Here is a 15,554-nt window from a genome sequence, read left to right on the forward strand (position 1 = left end):
GATTTATTAATATTGTACTTATTAAACTTTTAGACAGACAAGACACTGCTTTATGGTTTAGGCAATAAGATTTTAATTCTAGAACTGGTTAGGAATTTTATTGTGTAATAAAACTTTGTCTAGCTCCATATTTGCTGAGAGCTTGTATCCTAGTAAGAAAGGTAATCAAAACTTAAGTAATTCAAGCCGATCATCCTGTGCTTATAACTACATAACATTCACAGAAAGTAAACTCATTATTGATTATCCCTAAGGCTTCTAAGATCAAGTATGCCTCTGTATAGTTAATTGTACCCCATAGTACTACATCATTTCTGCAGTGGCAAGCTCAAATTAGTTTTGTGAAAGTATTGCATTGTAAGATTTGCAGATGGGTCTATTAGACGTCCATTAATTAGGTGACCATTGGAAATGGGGAGCTGCCCAGTTGGGAGACAGTATATTGTAATGAATAATGTTTATGTATGCTAGCATTAATGATATCTCAACATTTCTTGATACATTCCAGGGTAAACAAATCAAAGAACTCTTTAAGTAAAAACAGACTGTGCTGAATCTGTGTTTTGCATTGCAGATGGGTAAAGGTGCCTCACTCTGGGCCTGATCCTAGACCAATGAGAACAGGATTAGGCCCAGAAGAAGCATTGAACAGATAACTGCACTACATATGGGTCCTTTAATATGGCTCTTTCAGAGACTTTAAACCAAGGCACTTTCTGGGAGGGTGTAGTGGGGCTGTACTGTGGCAGGAGCTTCCTGGAAGAATTCTGACTATCAGGGCACAAGGAGCAGGGACACATGGTTGCATGGAGGCAGATAGCCCTCACCTCTCATGGATTTTCAGAGATCCCAGGGATCTTTGTGGTTTGAAGACCAGCCTAGGAAGAAACGTTCACTAGTTTTCTGCCCTTTAGTCTAACTTTCTGGTTCTGAAGCGCCCCAGATCTGAACTAGGTGTCACACCAGACTATTTTGAAGACGTATCAATTGCAGGGCTGCTGTAGAGGTTTTAGGGGGCTTGGGACAAAATCTGAAACTGAGGCTATCTACCCTACCAAACTCCCCCTACCCCCCAAAACCCAACACTGAGAGGAGTCCCAGTGTAAGCCTGCAGCAGCAGCTGCAAGTAAGCCTGCAGCAGCAGCTCCTGTCCCATGGGGTTGCGCCTGGTGCCTGCTCCAGGCATTGCAGCCCGGCTCACCGGGTTGCAGTGCCTCTCAGGTTACCACCAGGTCACAACACAACTCACTCAGATTTGCCTCAGCCGCCCCTCAGTTTGGGAGCCCTTTCAAATGGAGGGTCTGAGGCTAACAGGTCCTTTTGCCACACCCCTTCCCCCACAACATCCCCAGGTGGCCTCAGCCAACATTTTCTTGCTCCTTGACATGATGCCTTGGCATATGCATTCCAAAACTATGCTGGACACTGAATGCATTGTCACCATATCTCTTGGCAACCTTGTATCTAATTTGATTATGTCCATCCAACCAGGTGTCTCTCAGCCTAGCTATCTTCCATATTTCTCTCCTCCACTTGATAACTGTATTTTGGATTAGTTTTCCCCTTATGGGTTAGCTTACAAGATGAAAAAAACATATCAAACCTAAAATAATGCAAATAAAATATAACCTGTCCATTTTTAGTACACTTGCACTCGATCTATGGCAAGACTGTCATAAACATTTTTGACCAAAGGTCACTAGAACAGTTATTGTTTACAGTAATGCCTAGGAACCAACCAGGAATGGGCCCCATTCAAACATGGAGTAGTAAACTCTGCCTGCCCTGAAGAACCCACAATCTAAATAAGACATTATTGATCTATTAGCTATGAGCCTCACATGATTAAAGTTTTTTTTTGTAAAATGGCTGTAGAAATGGGTACCAGCTTAAATGGGTTGTGCTTTTTTTCAGATTTTGTTTCCTTAAGATAAAAATATGATCAGAATAAACAAAACTGATTTACAGTATGGTTCTATAACAAGATTCCAAAATACCCTTAAAGCTAAGTAAGCCGCCATAGTGTTGTGGTCCCGGTGTTCTAAACACAGTCACATTTAAAATTCATATTAAGAAACTGGATGTGTCTCATACACTTTGAAATCTACGAAAATGTATTCATCCTTTCATATTTTTCAAAACGAACCAGCAGAATTATAAGTTATCTGAATTTTCCTGTTTTGCACAAAACAAGTTTAAAAAACTGAATCAAAACAAATAGTTCCAAGAAAATACTTGGTTGTACTCAGAATGCAGCAAATATTTCTTGAGGTTCAGTGTCCTTGAGCATATGAACAACTTATTATGTTTTACCCTGGTCTTTCTGCTTTGGACTGAAACTAATTAGAGCCATATCAAATGGTCTGGACTAAATCTAAACTCTGCTGAATTTACAGATTGCACTTGTGCTCAGTGGAGAGTTTCCCTGGAGAGTCCCTACTATATCATAAGACACACTACTTCTTTTTCTAATGAAACATCATTAAAAAAACCATGGAAACACAGTGAGCATACAAACTCTCAGGTTTATATATCAAAAATCTAAAGCTCAACATGGCTGCAAGCTTCACTTAAATCCTACCCAGTTCTGATTCTAATTCACATAAATAAAACACACACATGGGTGGTAAATAAAATCCTCTAGGCACATACAAGTATCATCTTTGTCAGAGCAATATTTATAGCATGCATCCCATTCCACCAAATGCATCCGAATCTAACAGCAACTTGTCATCCAACTAACCAGCAAAGTTACAAACAACAATAGATGCTGGGTCAGTGCAAAAAACTTTCTTGTATATAATAGACGTTTATAGATGGAGTATTTCATTCTATTCTGTACTTAAATTATTTTATCTACATTAATAGGCTTTGACACAGAACAGAGTTCACATAAATAAAGACTGAACTGAAGAGCAGATGATTTGAAATAAAGCACATGAACAACTTGTGAAGTTCTTTGTGCTAAGAAACTGCTTCAACAATTTTTTGTGCAGGGGACAGGGGAGAGAACTACATTTAAAAAGCAAAAAGAAAAGGAGTACTTGTGGCACCTTAGAGACTAACAAATTTATTTGAGCATAAGCTTTCGTGAGCTTATTTTCCACCAAATGCATCCGATGAAGTAAGCTATAGCTCACGAAAGCTTATACTCAAATAAATTTGTTAGTCTCTAAGGTGCCACAAGTACTCCTTTTCTTTTTGCGAATACAGACTAACACGGCTGCTACTTTGAAACCTGTCATTTAAAAAGCAGATGTACTTATCTCGATTCAATATACCTTTTAAATTGTAGTCTATGTGGATTAATAGAATACAATTTAAATAAATCAGAAGGCTATTGATCAGTCTGTATTCCATGTGTCATAATTAGAGAAATACCTGTGCTAAATAATACAGGCCACATTTCAGCAAAGCATTTAAGCACATGCTTGATTTGAGACCTTAGTGCTTGCGACCCGTAGAGCTGTTTGTCATGAGAGAACAAATACAAAGAGCCTAAGCAATAAGAAAACTCCCTGCCCAGATAGTCTCACCTTTATTAGGCTTCCCACTGCAACACATTATGGTCCTCTCTGGTAACTGGAGGACCAGGAACTCCATAACAACTCCACATCTCCCTTTCTTTAAAATAAAAGATTTAAACTTAAATTTTGAACCAATGTACAGAATATACATACAGTTCAAAATAAACTTCCAGCTTCTTAAAAGTATTTACAATACATCCTCTTATCAATTGCATTTAAATCGTCCTGGGCAGTATTCTAATAACCAAGTCTATGAATGGGTCTGATCAACCTTCTAGACAGTGTTCTCACTTCTGTTGAGTTTGTGTGTGCAGCTTCCTGTGGAGGAGGCTCACTTTTTTACAGATAAAGGGTGACCGTATGTCCCATTTTTGCTGGGACAGTCCCTTTTTTAAACCCTGTTCTGGCCATCCCAGTTTTTTTTGCAAATCTGGGTTCTTGTCCCATTTGCTCTTGTCAACTGATCAAGTGACCAGTGATAGTCGGGCAGGGGGGTAGGCTGGGGGTGCCTCGGGTGAGCAGCTGGGGCCAGCCCCATGAGGGAGAGCTTGGGCCAGCCCTGTGTGGTGTCCCATTTTCCCTTTGGGAAATATGGTCACCCTATTTACAGAGTACCTGCAGGTCCCAGATCCTCTCTTCGTTGTGTTGGGACATATTGGAGATGAACCTGATTCCTCCAGAGAAGTCCTCTTGGAGTCTCCACAAGGTAGAATCTGGTGTTTCTGCCTGGTTCTGAATGGATCCAAATGTCTGGATGCTTTTGACCCAAACTTAATTCCCTGGCCTCAGTTTAGGTAGGGCTTTTGTTCTGTGCTGAACATTGACGTTTTGCTGCTGCCTGATTTTTATTTTGGCATTCTGTTTTCAAAATTATTTCAAGTTGGGCCACTGAGGTTTAAACTTAGTTGCCTTCCTAGCAGACGTTCTGCTAGTGGTGTTGACCAAGATGTCAGGAGTGCTTTATATGGGTCTTCTGCAGAAGACTTTGGGTTTTTTTTATTTCCTTATTACATGCCTCTCAGCCCTCTACTGTCTGAATTTGCCTACTGAGACTGGGCCACATACGGATCGTTGTGCTCCTGCCTTATACTTGTTTATACCTTGGAGTCTCTCATGATTTTGGAGAACACCTCTTTCAGAAGCACAAAAGGAAGTGAAAATGTGCCCTCTGTTCAGAAGCAGGCTATGGTCACATGAAGGTCATTGTGGTCCTACCAATATGATAGAAGGTCTGTGCAAAGTTGACTCCTTCAACACCTGTCTTTAGCAGAGTTGAGGGAGTAAGGTTTTTTGAAATGTCTCATCCTTTAGTTGTTCATCTCTGATTTGCTGAAGTTATCTTGAATTGCTGCCAGAACAAGGTCAATGTAGATTTTGACATCTTTTTTTTTCTAAAGCTTTTTCTTCGATTGTGGCTCTAGATAGCATCTGCTGCTGATTGCTTTCCTTGGTATGTGCTCATTTTTGAAAGAAAATTGCATGAGACCCACTAGAAATCTTTGACTTCTAAGTGGAAGGTTGTCCAGTGGTTTTGAAACCAGTACAGGCACTAAGAACTGGTGGTCTGTTTCTGTGTTAAATCTGAGAGCCACGGTAGTTGCTGATGGCACCAATTTTATTTTGTACTCTCCTGACAGCTTTCCTAGCCCTGAGAAGACATGTAGATACAGCTCCTGTGTCATTTGCTTTTTGCCATTTCTCTGCTAGGTGGATTGCCTGCAATACAAAAACTACTAGTAGCAGAGTTGTTAGTACTTGTATTACATATATTATTTGTAGAAGAAATTTAATTAATTGAATTCCCTACAAACATTCAATATATTGTTACTAGCTCCACATAGAATCTTATTTGGTCTTTGCAGATCTACATCTTGGGATCTCTCTCTCTCTCTCTCTAAGTCATTTGGGCCAGAGAAAGCACAAGAATAAGTGACTGTAGCCTAGGGGTGGGCAATAATTTTCACGGGGGACACTCTACAAATATGGGTAAGTTGTCACAGGCCGCACATTTCTATTATATTAATGGAGCATGTGCACGGTCTGGGGGGGGAGTTTGGGTGCAGGAGGGAGCTTTGGGCTTGTGCAGAGTGTTGGGGTACAGGAGAGATTGAGGGGTGTGGGCACTGGGAGGGAGTTTGGTGCAGAGGGGGCTCTGGGCTGGGGCATGGGATTGGGGTGCAGGAGGGGGTGCAGGGTCTAGGTGCAGGAGGGGGCTCTGACCTGGGCCAGGGGGTGGGGGTGTGGGAGAAGGTGTGAGGTGCAGGCTTCGCCTGGGAGGCGCTTAGCATAGGCGGCTCCCAGCTGGCGGTACAGCAGGGCTCAGGCAGGCTGCTTGCCATAGCTCCCCACCACTCCTGGCAGCAGCTGTGGCCGGATGCTGCTGGCATGTCTCTGTGTGCCCCTTGTGGGGAGGGGTGCAGTGTGTCTCTGTGTACTGCCCACACCCGCAAGAACCACCTCTGCAGCTCCCAGAAACCGTCTAATGGGAGCTGTGAGGAAGGTGCTGGGGGCAGGGGAGCATGCGGAGCCGCCACCTCCCCCCCGCCCCCCGCCAGGGGGGCACAGAGACATGCCAGTACCAGCCGTCTGCTTTCGGAAGCAGCATGGGGCCACGGCAGGCAGGCTGGCTGCCTGCCTGAGCCCCCCTGCTGCGCTGTGGGACTTTTAGCAGCCAGAAGATCGTAAAGGGGCAGCCAAAGAGCCTGGTCGGCTGAACAGAAATGTTAGACAGGCTGTATTTTGCCCGCCCCTGATCTAGCATGATGGTTAGAGCACACAAACAGGATGTGGAAGATCCAGGATCCAGTCCTCCTGTTCCAATGATCATTTATCCACAGTGCAATAGCTTGAACAGGAGAGACCGAGGGACTCTGAGCATATCAGAATATCCTATATCTCAATGGTTAGAGCAGTCACCTGAAAGATGGCAGATTCGTGTTCAAATTCCTTCTCCATCTTAGGTGCAGTGGGGACTTGAACTGGGGGTTTCCCACCTCCCAGGTGAGTACCGTAACCACTATATTTATAGTTATGAGGGAGGTCTTCCACCTCCTGCCCTCCTCCTTGGCTGTTTTGTGTAAGCTTGCCTATGGGGGCCTGATCCAGTGGGCAGCCTCTGAGTACATCTACTGGATCAGGCCTCTCAAACAGCAGAAAGCCCGTCTTCTCCTGGTTCATGATTTGCTCTTACGTGGTGTAAATGGGAGCTAGGCATCTTCATACCCACAGGGAAGCAGCGGTGCTCATGAGAGAAACATAGGTGCCTAAGGAATTTTTTTAAATTTTGCAAAAACATAGGTGCCAAGCAAGTTTAGGCACCTACAGGGTTTCAGTGGGAGTTTTGTGCATCAGAATGGTCCCAAAACAGGGAGGGAGTTGCCTAGGTCCCTTTGAGCATAGTTCCTAGAAGTATGGACTCATTGTCATTTGATTATAACTCCCTCTTGGATTGTTTACACTACTCTTAGTACTCATTTTGTGGCACCTTCTACATTCTGTCTCTTTAGATGGACATTATTGCCCACTATGGCTTGGTGTCTTACCACATTTTCCACAGCTCTTCTTCTATTACGGAATTTTGGTCTCCCAATCTTTAGTTATTCTGCTTTAAATTTGGCCTAACATCTCAGTTGTTCTTTTCTTGTTCCTGGCACCTACTATTAAATGTGGCCCTTTCAGATATAATATTGTGACTATGAAAAGCCTCTTTCACTTTGATGTAATCTTTTTCCTCATCATTGAGGGGGTCGGGCATACAGGAGGTCATCAGCAATATCACCCCTGTCAAATATCAAAGCATTTATCTAGTATACTTGTGCTTTTTCTCTTAAACTAGAAGCAATCCAGAATCACTCACATCTCTGGATCCAGCAAGGCCAGCTGCCCGAGTTGGCAAAATCAGACCTCTCTAACAGCTCTTTGCACTATGGGCTCCACTGCTATGCCAAGACAGGGCTCTATAGGCATACTCAAAGTACGCAGCTGTGTAGGGCACCAGAAAATTTGGGGCACCACATTTCCTGGTGCCCTGCCCAGCTGCATGCTGTTCCAGTCCCTGCCCAGCTGCGTGCTGTTCCAGCCTTTGCCCCGCCTCTTCCCCATGGCCCCCACCTCTGCTCTGCCCTTGCCCCGCCTCTTCCCACCCCTGCTCTGCCCCAGCCTCACCCCCACCCCCACTCCCTTGAGGACTGCAACAGGGCTGGGCCTGCACTCACCAGCAGCAGGAAGTGCAGCGACTTGGCCGTAGCCACGCTGCTGGTCAGTGCAGGGGGGTGGTTTCCTCCTGCCCCCAAGCCAGCCCTGCCTCCTATGTGGAGGCCTGGGGCCAGCCCCCTCCTCCGCCCATGGAGGCCTGGGGGGCTGCATAGGGCCCCAGAATAGCTAGGATCGGCCCTGGGGCTCTACCTCTTTCATACTGCAGCTTTCACAGGTCTTCTCCCTGATTTTCCACTTCCCCACTCACCACTCTGGGGCCTCCTTTCCTTTCCCTAATTCCTTTTCTAGAGAGAGGGATTCACTCACTTCTGATGTCATGTGGTATGAAAACAAAGAGTCATTCTTCAACTAGAGAACACCTTAACCAGGAAGGTCCCATATTTATTCAGGCCCCACTTCATGCATAAATCAGAGTCAGTGATTAAAAAAAACTTGACTAGAAACTTTTATTAGGGATAATAGTCCCTGGCAAATTTGAATTTGTGCGCAAAATGAGTTGTATTTTACTGGAGAGAGGTAGATTGTGTTGAAGATCTCATCCAGGTCTTCAGCAAATAAAAAGGAGCAGTGAAGGATGATTGAATTAATTATTGCTATTAGTCATTAGAAATCAAAAAGTTTTCTCAGTTGGTGGCAATATACCCTTTGGTTTCCTTTTTTTATTGCCATGCTTTCAGAAATGCATGCTCTATGCATTTGGAAAAAAAGTAGTTTTGCTAATATAACTAGCTTCTAACCTATACCAAGTGTATTTTTAGTTGTAAACTGTATAGCATAAACTGTTTACTATTCAAAAAGTTACTTTACTTCAGTTATGTTGGTGAGTGCGGTTATTTTTTTCAAGCAGATTAAGTATGGTGTAACTTTCTATTAAATGAAAAATATCTATCGTTTACTTCAGAGAACATGACTTCACACAGTAAAAGTGCATTGTACTCAACAGGGATTCTGAATTTAGAAAAACGTATTCATGTATTCATTCTTCCACTTCTCATCCCAATTGTATGTCAATTTCTTTGCATATTAAAGTGGAATTTGCAACTGACAAGCTGACTGGCAAGTTTGAATATAAATGCATTGATAAAAAGGAGACAACTGTATTGTGCAGATCAATATGAAGTGCACAGCACCAGGAAGTCAAAAGTGACAACCATGCTCATGTTTACTACCCGTTTACTGAATGTCTCTGAAATGAGATTATAATTTCAAATGCTGCTGCATATTTTTTAAATCTGCCACACTTTGCATTCCCATAGTAATACAGGAATAGTAAACTTCATACTATTAAGTTTGAACTGGCCATTTCATATGTAACCCACAAACCTCCTGGGTGTGGTGTTCTGTCCCCTCTAGTGGCACCAAGACCACTTAGAGAGAGATTAATGAGTCTGCTCTAAAGCCTTAGCTAACAGCCAGTTGGCTTTTAGGTCATGCAGTAGAGGCTCATGCACTCAGCTCCAGAGGCCCGAGGTTCGACCCCGCCTGCCAATGACCAGGGTATGTCGGCATTACAAGTGTCCGTTTCTCTGGTACAAGAGACTGCCCAGTGTGCCCCCATAGTGAGGCCCGCCCACTAACAGCTGAGATCACTGAGAGCTGAAATCACTGAGAGCTGCATTAAGTGGTGGGCCCTGAAGACATCTTGGTGAGCAGCCAGCCAGACGGCTGGTGGAGAGGCATGGCAAGTGGCCATCAGGGTGGGTGGTGGAGAGGCGTGACCAGCAGGGCAGCTGATGGAGAGGCGCGGCAAGTGCGCAGCAGGGTGGGTGGCAGAGAGGCGTGGCCAGCAGGGTGGCAGGGCAGCTGGCAGAGAGACGTGGCCAGCAGGGCGGCTGATGGAGAGGTGGGGAAAGCAGCCAGCAGAGCGGCTGGCAGAGAGGGCCAGAGCACTGCCCCACAGAGAGGCCTGGCAAGCCAGTGGCAAGCGAGTGCCCAAACAGTGGCGCATGTAAGGTGCCTCCTTACCGCCGCCTCCTGCCTCCTACCAGATGGGAGGTGAACTTCGCAGATAAACCTCGGGACTGTGGGGCTGCATGGACCAAGGACAGTAACTGTGAGTGGGATGCAGAGAAGGGATGGGCCCGTAAAGGAGACTTTTGGGTTGCTGGATTTAAGAACCTGAGGGGAAAAGGACACTGTCCAACTTACTTGGGGGGTGGGTCTTTTGCACAGGGTTTATGTTTATGAACCTAGTTGTGGTGTTTACCCAAATTAATACTGCGTTACTGCCCTCCTTTTAATAAAATTTTTTGCTACACTCAGACTCTGTGCTTGCAAGAGGGGAAGTATTGCCTCTTAGAGGCACCCAGGGGGTGGTGTGTAGTTGTCCCAGATCAATGGTTGGGGGCTCGAGCTGGTCTTCCATTGTATTATTGAAAAGGAATCCCTAGATATTGAACCTGGCCTTTGTTGCTGCCAACTCTGACTGGCAGAAGGGTTACACATATAGTGAGTCTAGTTTATTATTTCTCTCCTTGCTATTATTATTATTTTAGAACATTTCTTTTAACCAGCATTTCTCCAGTGAGAACAATTCCCTTTGTTCCTTCTATACATGTGTGTTAACTTTTCTGTTCCCTTTCAATATCTTTCCATTCTTGTTTCTTCATTTTGGAGTTTCTAGGGGTCAGATTGCATTGATGTACAAGTCAGCTGAAAAGAATGGAGGACAGAAACAAAAGGATATTGCCTGTTTAGGGGTCAGGCACAGTTAAAATCCCAGCTAGTAACCTCCTTTCAGCCCTAGCCATCTCCAAGAGGGAGAGAAGGAAAGAAGTTACCATCCAGAGGATAGTAGCATATGCTGTACACTTGTAAGAGGTTGGTAAAGCTACCTCTTCATGCAAGATGGTTCTGAGTAGCTCTGTGCTACCCTTAACATAAGCCTGTGCTTTAATGGCATAACCTGGCTTTCACTGGTTCTACTAAAGTATGTAGTTGGGCATGTTGGCCTCAACAAGAGTGAGTTCTAGAATAACTTCTTTCATTTTGTTTTTATAAGTTTCAACTTGTCCCACAAGTCCCAAACATTCCAATCACCTTTTTGGCCTTGTTCACAGTTCCACATACTCTTTTTAAAGACTTCCTCATTTCCAATATTTTGCAGAATGTAATAGCCAATGTAGCTTCTCTGACAGCATCTGACCACAGTCCTAAGTCTTAGATATAGTTTTGAAATTCATAAATGATGTCTGCTCCTCACTAGTTTAAATTCAGTCTTCTTTTTTCAGCCCTCAGTATGCTATCCTTACACTAAGTGGAAGGAGTTTGAAGAGCTACAATTATGATATATTTCAGAGTAGCAGCCGTGTTAGTCTGTATTCGCAAAAAGAAAAGGAGTACTTGGGGCACCTTAGAGACTAACAAATTTATTTGAGCATAAGCTTTCGTGAGCTACAGCTCACTTCATGAATGCATCCGATGAAGTGAGCTGTAGCGCACGAAAGCTTATGCTCAAATAAATTTGTTAGTCTCTAAGGTGCCACAAGTACTCCTTTTCTAATTATGATATAGCAAATGATGAGTACATTTATGGAAAAGCAAAAGTATGATGTGGCTGCTCAGACTCTAGATAGATGAGTGGCAAGAATCACAAATAAGGTCTCCATATACTTACCTCTCTTTCTGGGAATCTCTTGGGGCCTGTCTCAGTATTTTGGTAATGCTGAAAAAAATGGAAGTTTTCCAGGTTTTACTTATCTTTGGCAGGCCTTGGAGGATATGACCAGCTGCCTCTACTGCTGTGTCCCTCTGTTTCCTCTGATAATCTTGCTGTGAAAGTCTGTTTCACAGCAGTGCCCCAAGTGGCTGTCTCAGGCAGTGTCCCCTAACCAGCTCTAGTCCTGGCTCCCCAAGCTCTGGGACTCAACCTTGACACATCACACAACAGGTTCCTCTTAACCTCCTTTAACCTTAATCTCTAGCTCTGTGGCTGTGCCAGTTTTTGCATCCCTAATGCCTACTGGTTGTGGTTCCACAACCACCCAATTCTTTCCCCTTCCTCCACCAGCCCTCCTCAAAAAACCCTGGCTGGCCCTAGCTCTTTTTTCACTTTGCTTGGCTCCACACCACCTCCCTTGACTCCTGCTTGTCCTTGATTTCAATCCTCAGCTATCCCAACTTCCCTGTTGCCTGTATGTCCTGACTTGGCTACCCTTAATCTTCATACCCTAAACTCTAGTCTCACAAATTCTTGACATTGGATGCCCCAGCTGTCCCCAGTATTAATCCTCTTGATTAACTCCAGCTTCTGGAAAGAAGGATAAAGGAGTTGGAGGCGCAAGTGGTGTTCTCGTCCATCCTCCCCGTGGAAGGAAAAGGCCTGGGTAGGGACCGTCGAATCGTGGAGGTCAACGAATGGCTACGCAGGTGGTGTCGGAGAGAAGGCTTTGGATTCTTTGACCATGGGATGGTGTTCCATGAAGGAGGAGTGCTGGGCAGAGACGGGCTCCATCTTACGAAGAGAGGGAAGAACATCTTTGCCAGCAGGCTGGCTAACCTAGTGAGGAGGGCTTTAAACTAGGTTCACCGGGGGAAGGAGACCAAAGCCCTGAGGTAAGTGGGAAAGCGGGATACCGGGAGGAAGCACAGGCAGGAATGTCTGTGAGGGGAGGGCTCCTGCCTCATACTGGGAATGAGGGGCGATCAACAGGTTATCTCAAGTGCTTATATACAAATGCACAAAGCCTTGGAAACAAGCAGGGAGAACTGGAGGTCCTGGTGATGTCAAGGAATTATGACGTGATTGGAATAACAGAGACTTGGTGGGATAACTCACATGACTGGAGTACAGTCATGGATGGTTATAAACTGTTCAGGAAGGACAGGCAGGGCAGAAAAGGTGGGGGAGTAGCACTGTATGTAAGGGAGCAGTATGACTGCTCAGAGCTCCGGTACGAAACTGTGGAAAAACCTGAGTGTCTCTGGATTAAGTTTAGAAGTGTGTGCAACAAGAGTGATGTCATGGTGGGAGTCTGCTATAGACCACCGGACCAGGGGGATGAGGTGGATGAGGCTTTCTTCCGGCAACTCACGGAAGCTACTAGATCGCATGCCCTGATTCTCATGGGTGACTTTAATTTTCCTGATATCTGCTGGGAGAGCAATACAGCGGTGCATAGACAATCCAGGAAGTTTTTGGAAAGCGTAGGGGACAATTTCCTGGTGCAAGTGCTAGGGGAGCCAACTAGGGGGAGCGCTTTTCTTGACCTGCTGCTCACAAACCGGGTAGAATTAGTGGGGGAAGCAAAAGTGGATGGGAATCTGGGAGGCAGTGACCATGAGTTGGTTGAGTTCAGGATCCTGACGCAGGGAAGAAAGGTAAGCAGCAGGATACGGACCCTGGACTTCAGGAAAGCAGACTTTGACTCCCTCAGGGAACAGATGGCCAGGATCCCCTGGGGGACTAACATGAAAGGGAAGGGAGTCCAGGAGAGCTGGCTGTATTTCAAGGAATCCCTGTTGAGGTTACAGGGACAAACCATCCCGATGAGTCGAAAGAATAGTAAATATGGCAGGTGACCAGCTTGGCTTAATGGTGAAATCCTAGCGGATCTTAAACATAAAAAAGAAGCTTACAAGAAGTGGAAGGTTGGACATATGACCAGGGAAGAGTATAAAAATATTGCTCGGGCATGTAGGAAAGATATCAGGAGGGCCAAATCGCACCTGGAGCTGCAGCTAGCAAGAGATGTCAAGAGTAACAAGAAGGGTTTCTTCAGGTATGTTGGCAACAAGAAGAAAGCCAAGGAAAGTGTGGGCCCCTTACTGAATGAGGGAGGCAAGCTAGTGACAGAGGATGTGGAAAAAGCTAATGTACTCAATGCTTTTTTTGCCTCTGTTTTCACTAACAAGGTCAGCTCCCAGACTGCTGTGCTGGGCATCACAAAATGGGGAAGAGATGGCCAGCCCTCTGTAGAGATAGAGGTGGTTAGGGACTATTTAGAAAAGCTGGACGTGCAGAAGTCCATGGGGCCGGACGAATTGCATCCGAGAGTGCTGAGGGAATTGGCGGCTGTGATTGCAGAGCCCTTGGCCATTATCTTTGAAAACTCGTGGCGAACGGGGGAAGTCCCGGATGACTGGAAAAAGGCTAATGTAGTGCCCATCTTTAAAAAAGGGAAGAAGGAGGATCCTGGGAACTACAGGCCGGTCAGCCTCACCTCAGTCCCTGGAAAAATCATGGAGCAGGTCCTCAAAGAATCAATCCTGAAGCACTTAGAGGAGAGGAAAGTGATCAGGAACAGTCAGCATGGATTCACCAAGGGAAGGTCATGCCTGACTAATCTAATCGCCTTTTATGATGAGATTACTGGTTCTGTGGATGAAGGGAAAGCAGTGGATGTATTGTTTCTTGACTTTAGCAAAGCTTTTGACACGGTCTCCCACAGCATTCTTGTCAGCAAGTTAAGGAAGTATGGGCTGGATGAATGCACTATAAGGTGGGTAGAAAGCTGACTAGATTGTCGGGCTCAACGGGTAGTGATCAATGGCTCCATGTCTAGTTGGCAGCCGGTGTCAAGTGGAGTGCCCCAGGGGTCGGTCCTGGGGCCCGTTTTGTTCAATATCTTCATAAATGATCTGGAGGATGGTGTGGATTGCACTCTCAGCAAATTTGCGGATGATACTAAACTGGGAGGAGTGGTAGATACGTTGGAGGGGAGGGATAGGATACAGAAGGACCTAGACAAATTGGAAGATTGGGCCAAAAGAAATCTAATGAGGTTCAATAAGGATAAGTGCAGGGTCCTGCACTTAGGATGGAAGAATCCAATGCACCGCTACAGACTAGGGACCGAATGGCTCGGCAGCAGTTCTGCGGAAAAGGACCTAGGGGTGACAGTGGACGAGAAACTGGATATGAGTCAGCAGTGTGCCCTTGTTGCCAAGAAGGCCAATGGCATTTTGGGATGTATAAGTAGGGGCATAGCGAGCAGATCGAGGGACGTGATCGTTCCCCTCTATTCGACACTGGTGAGGCCTCATCTGGAGTACTGTGTCCAGTTTTGGGCCCCACACTACAAGAAGGATGTGGATAAATTGGAAAGAGTACAGCGAAGGGCAACAAAAATGATTAGGGGTCTAGAGCACATGACTTATGAGGAGAGGCTGAGGGAGCTGGGATTGTTTAGTCTGCAGAAGAGAAGAATGAGGGGGGATTTGATAGCTGCTTTCAACTACCTGAAAGGGGGTTTCAAAGAGGATGGCTCTAGACTGTTCTCAATGGTAGCAGATGACAGAACGAGGAGTAATGGTCTCAAGTTGCAATGGGGGAGGTTTAGATTGGATATTAGGAAAAACTTTTTCACTAAGAGGGTGGTGAAACACTGGAATGCGTTACCTAGGGAGGTGGTAGAATCTCCTTCCTTAGAGGTTTTTAAGGTCAGGCTTGACAAAGCCCTGGCTAGGATGATTTAACTGGGACTTGGTCCTGCTTTGAGCAGGGGGTTGGACTAGATGACCTTCTGGGGTCCCTTCCAACCCTGATATTCTATGATTCTATGATTCTATGATTCTCCCCTTAGCCTTACTAACCTAGTTTTCTTATATCCTATTGGTCTGGTTAACCCCCATCTCTGCTACCACTCTCCTTCCTTGCTTGACTACCCCGATTTCAGTTCTGTCTTGGTATTCCTGTTTTGTTACAAAAGTCCAGCCATATCTCTGTAGACCTGCCCACGTTTTCCTTTAAAATAGTGTGAATTTGAATGTTTTGGAAGCTAGTGCTGCGAGCATCACACGTGTTCGAGAGCAGATATTAACCATAGGCAAAGGTAAAAGTCACAGGGGTGACACTGCAGGTGACTGAATAAT

The sequence above is a fragment of the Dermochelys coriacea genome, chromosome 8, assembly GCF_009764565.3.
Source record: "Dermochelys coriacea isolate rDerCor1 chromosome 8, rDerCor1.pri.v4, whole genome shotgun sequence".
Taxonomy (NCBI): Eukaryota; Metazoa; Chordata; order Testudines; family Dermochelyidae; genus Dermochelys; species Dermochelys coriacea.